Source organism: Neolamprologus brichardi, chromosome 11 (assembly GCF_056152115.1).
Source record: "Neolamprologus brichardi isolate AB-2024 chromosome 11, ASM5615211v1, whole genome shotgun sequence".
NCBI lineage: Eukaryota > Metazoa > Chordata > Actinopteri > Cichliformes > Cichlidae > Neolamprologus > Neolamprologus brichardi.
In genome coordinates this window covers 14741429-14747225 of record NC_142114.1, presented here as the reverse complement: position 1 = coordinate 14747225, position 5797 = coordinate 14741429, and positions in this window count along the sequence as shown.

Genomic DNA, 5797 nt, shown 5'->3' with positions numbered 1-5797 from the left:
TTTGCCTTAACTATAAACACGATTTGGTGTTAACCAGTGATTTGGATTAAAATTTTACCGAAGGTGGGGCTTTGCCTTATTTGAACATCAATCTGACTTCAGATCTGGATCTAGTAAGTTTACCATTGCAATTCACACTGAAATTGTAGATTTCATATCATATCTTTATATGCTTGTCAAATTGAAATATCCAAAACTGGCATATATTGTCTTGATCTTCTTAAGGTAATATCACAAACTAATACAGATTCAGAAATACTTCTGGATCTTCTTAAGGTAATATCACAAACTAATACAGATTCAGAAATACTTCTGGATCTTAAAACTCAGTCCATGTATAGTGTTGAGGGAACTTGTCAGCCTTGGTGGAGGTATAAAATATTGCATTGTTGTTTACGGTTTGAATTAGCTGGCAGGTTCAGCAGGTGGAAATATTCTGTTTTGTAAAAGCTCTGGATAATTGCATCCTTTCATTCGGAGAAGCACAGTAGAAGCTTCCTGCTTTCATGTTGAATATGTTCTGACTAAATACATTATAAAGTCACAGATTGTTCATTTGAGAGCCAGAGGCAAAATGTGTTCTGGGTGAGTAAGAAAATACATGTTTTTCCCTGTGTTTGGGCTCGTGCGTGTGAATGTGTGTCATATGCAAGCACTTACATGGAACTATGTGTACCTTTCCCACATATGTGAGCTTTTTTTAAATTAGTAACGCCGTAGGTTATCACCGGCATGTTATTTAAACTGATGACATCATTCTGAGGACCCAGAGGAGTCATCGTCATCAGTGAGTCATTGTGAGAACTTGATCAGTGACATCATCTCTAATCTGTTTAAAATATGTCTGTATGGAAAGTTGGCATGGGTTTGTGGCTGAAGTCGTTCGTCATTCCAAGACATAATGACTAGAGCAAACAGATGATTTTAGTTGCCCTACTAATGCTGTCATAATATAGGACAAAAACTTTGAGAAAAAAAGGCCACCGGTGAAAATCATCTTTAACTTTATTTATGCCAGAGGCTTTGGTGGTGTTTTGCTATGTTAAATGAGAGGAAACACCGTTATCACAATACAACAACAACAACAACAAAAAGAATATAAAAATCAAGAACTGCAAGTCACCTATTGCCAAAATTTAGCTGCAGTGATTCAGTGTTAGTCTTGGACTGTAATCCAGATCCATGGAAGTTTACAGTTAGTGCAATTTGCTCTCTGTGTGTTGCTTTAATTAAAAAAATCTGAGCAGGTACTAAAATGTGATGTCATCACATTTTAGTTAGTGGTGTCACTTGATGAGTCATGAGAGCATCTTGTTCACAAAAATCAAAACTACCATTTTTGAAACCTGGCAAAATGGCTACAAAAACAACGCCATGTTCCACTGAGTCTGATGAAAAGCCACAGACTGAGCAGCAGGTATATCATCACCTCGACGTCCACCTTTGTTGTGGCGTTTGTAGCGCATACTTATTGCGTCACGGATGCTGGAATGCATTGTTATAACAACAACTACGCACATTAGGTGGTACTCGATTCCAATGGAAAACCAGTGTGGTGTGTCGTGCTGTGGTGAGTCGATCCAAGTAGGTACTAATGGAAGGAACTATAGTAACAGAGCCAGCCACTGGTAAATCAAAGAGGAAACGCAGCCGTTATTAGCTGTGACAAAAACACTGCGGTGACAGTGAGGCAGCAGATAGTAACTAAAGATAACATCCAAAACAAGACCTCACTAAGCTGTGGCAGATTTCCTACAGTTTAAGTTTTCTACAGTTTGAGTTTCCTACAGTTTAAGTTTAGAATGAGATGGAGTTCGTGAGCTGCTGTGGAGACACTGTCCTTAGAGAGCCTATGATCATCCAGTTATTAACGTCACACTGCAGGCTAAGCACAACACATATCATACTCACAACACAGTATGAAGATCACCCAAACAACTACACTTAACTCACGCTACTCTTCCTAGGTTCTCCAGCTGTAAACCAAACAGCAGTGATGTTGACTGGATCAGCTTTTTCCAAGAAATGCAAAGCACATCAAACTAGGAGAGAGAATGTGTAACGGTGCTTTTAATATACAGGAAGCAAATCTTTTCCTGAGCGTGATCTCCCCATCTGTGTGTGTGTGTGTGTGTGTCTGTGTTTCACCCACTCTACCGCTACTCATCCCCCTCTCCCCCTCTCTAACTGATGGTGACAGTTGTTCTTTTTAAAGCAGAGTGGATCAGAATGCAGGCGGAGCGGCTGTTAATTATGGATGGCCTGTTTATCCTCCCAGGATCACCCAGGGAGGGAAAATATCCATTCTAACTTCGCCAGCTAACGCCTCAAATGTAATAATATGACAAGAGTCCACGCACTGAGTCTGTTAGCTAACAGCTCAGAGTAAGAACCCTACTAGCCCATTGCTCAGTGTACGCACACTAAACAAAACACTCTTTTATTTGGAGTCCATGTACTAAACATCTGTTGTTATTATCAGAAGGGTTTTTGCCATTTGGGAGTTTGGGAGAATATTTCTCTGTTTATGATGTTTTTATTTATTGATTTTTTAAATTCCAGGTATTCGAAGTTTTGATTCCTGTGCTTGTTAGATTTTTGGATTCTTGGTTTGATGTTTTTATTCTAGTATATTGGAAGCTTTATTTCCTCTGACATCTTTGACTTCTGATTTGTATCAGTAGTAGTTTAAGTGACTTCTGTGTTTTCCTATCTGCTCCGACCTCTGGCTCATCTTTCTCATCCTGTCCATGTTTTTGTCCTCACATGTTCCCTTGTATCTATCTTTATTGTTTACTGCGAGTCTTATTGTCTCCCTGTTCAGTATGCTTGCTTTAGGTTGTTTCCTTGTTGATATCTATATCAGTTTCTTCTTATTAAATTTGTTAATATTATAATGCTATGAAAAAGTATTTGCCTCCTGTTTGATTTCTTCTTGTTATTTTGTTTTTTCATGTATAACATTTACATGTTTCAGATCACTGAACAATTTCTAAGACTAAACAAAGGCAACTCTAGTTTTTAAAAGAGGAATTCCTTTAATAAGTGAAGAAAGCTATCCAAACCTACCTGTGTAAAAAAGTAATTGCCCCCAAACTTAATAACTTGTTGTGCCACCCTTGGCACCAAGAAATGCAGTAAAGAGTTTGCAATAACAGGTAACTGGAGTCTTTCACAATGCTGTGGAGGAATTTTGGCCCACACTTTGTTCCAGAATGTATTTAATTCACATTGGAGGGTTTCAAGCATGAACAGTTAAGGTCCACTATCTTAATTGGATTTAAGTCTGGAGTTTGACTAGGGCACACAAAAACCTATATTTTATTTTCTTGTGCCTTTCAGAGCCATTAAACACACTTGCTGGTGTGTTTTGGGTCCTGCTGCAGAAACCAAGTGAGTTTGAGTTAGTAACAACAAGTTCACCAGATCCTGTGGTAGCAAAGCAGCCAAAGACCACCGTGTTTGACTCTTGGTATCGTGTTCTGTTTATAAAATGCTGTATTAGTTTTATGCAGATGTAACGGGACTCAAACCTTGCAAAAAGTTCAGCTTTTGTATCATCAGTCCACAGAATATTTCCTCCAAAGTCTTAGGGATCATCAAGATGTTTTCTGACAAATGTTAGATGAGCCTTTGTGTTCTTCTTGGTCAGGAAGAAGAACACAAAGGTATCCTATCTGGGAGCAGCAATTTCAGCAGAGATGCCCAGAACTCCTTCTTACCAGCCACTTCCTAAAACTCTTTTCGAGACATACCAAACCAGCCAAGAGCTAATCCATTCAGTGCATCCTGGGTCTACCCCTGAGGTCTCTACCAGTTGAACATTCCTCAAACACCTCACCTAAAAGGCCATCCTAGTCAGAACCTGGACCTTCTCCACTCTTTCCTTGTGGAGGAAGAGCATCTCTTCTTTGAGCTCCTTCTTCTGAATGACCAAGCTCTTCTCCCCATTTCTATGGAAGCTCATTTCTGCAGCTTGTATTCACAACCTTTTTCTTTCGGTCACTTCCCACAGCTTGTGGCTGTAGGTAACAGTGACAATGTAGACTGACTGATATATTCACAGTTTTGCTTTCCTGCTCAGCTCAGCAGAAATATGTCTGTCAATCACAGGCCTATCTCCCTCCTGTGGAGATCCTACCAGGCGCAAATTGCCCTGGACAACATAGCTCCTGGGATCACACAAACCCCTTCCTCGCACTAACTTGGCAATTTATGAAGGCCATTTTACAGCACAGCATAATGAAATCTTTAAATGAAGCTGTGATCTCAAGAAAAGAAGCATGTGACACCCAACTAACCTATGACGATGTTGCAGCATCCTGAGGGACACAAACTGCAACAGCTAATGTCAGTGCTGTAAATATAACAATCTGAGGCTGCACTGTTAGGTTTAATCCCACATTTTCTAACAATATCTGTAATATTCACTCATGTGACTCATCTGAGATTTAGCCACATCACTGTGAAAATCAGCCTCTGTAAACAAATTTGTCTTCAACGTGTGGTGCCTGACAAAGCCTTGCTTGGGATTTTGGAATGAATGTTTTTCTCTGAGAGTCCCTATCTCGTCCTCAAAGCCCCAAACCAATCACTCAGTCCTCTGATGACTGAGGCTCATTTAGCTCTTTCCCGATTGGTTCTAAAGGCAAGAAAAGCACTGGGATTGCCCCAGTGGGAGGTTGGGAATTGGAGTTCTGAAGTTCTTTATGTGTTTCTCTTAATTTCCTCAAACTCTTTAATGTTTGTCTATTTTTAATGCGTGAACATGTGTGTGTGTGTATGCGCATGCCAATTCCAGTAAGTGTATATGCAGTCCTCTGAATTACAGAGTGTAATCAAGAGTGTTTGAACAAAAGCTTGTGTCTGTGTGTATAAAAGTTTTTAATTGGCTCATGTTGCACCATATTGGTGCAATATGTGGAAGACAGAAAGCCAGATGTTTATTGTTTTTAACAGATTAATGACTGTGATCTCTGTCAGTGTTGAGTAGCTACGGTGTCTGTAGCCAAAGCCTGAAGAAAGAAGCAGCTCCCAATTTTTGAATTCCACTGTGAGGATAAAGGCAAAGAGACAGATATCCATAATGATCCCAGTGAGAGTAACTAAACAAGATGAAGGGCAAACACATTTTCCCTCTTATCCATGTGGTGCAAGATGGCAAATTTCACTGATTTAAATCACCTAAACTGCAGGATATTGTTTAGCAAGAGGCAACGGAAAAAGGTTTTCCTGGTTTATATTATCCTTACAACATATGAAACTTGAAATGCCACAAACTTCAGCCAAATCAAAGTCAAATCAGAAATGATTAGTGCTGATCAGCACAGCCATGCTCCATATATCCTGATAATACCTAATAAATGACTAGAAAATTGATGTGTGCCTCTACTTTGCCTTAGAAAGGATTTTCAATTAAGTATTACACATTTGAGGTGAATCTTTTGAGGTGGGAACAACAGCTACAGCATAGAAATAATTACAGAACTGGATGAGAAACAAAAGGCCAACAAAGCAAATAGGCAGCAGGTTTGAAGGACTAACAATACAGTTCTTTTCTTAGCGAGGAAGTAATTTAAACTCTACACTGGAGCTGCAAATAAAGCAAAACAATTTCTACCAGGCAGATGGAGATACAATTATGAATCACAACAGAAGAGTCAATTCTTCTATCTATTGTACATGTTGTCAAACGTTATCACCTCATGAAATAGCTGTTGTCGGTTGTCATCACTCTCATAATTAGGTTTCAGATTGGGTAAACCGCAACTGCTAGTCAATAACGATACGTGTTATT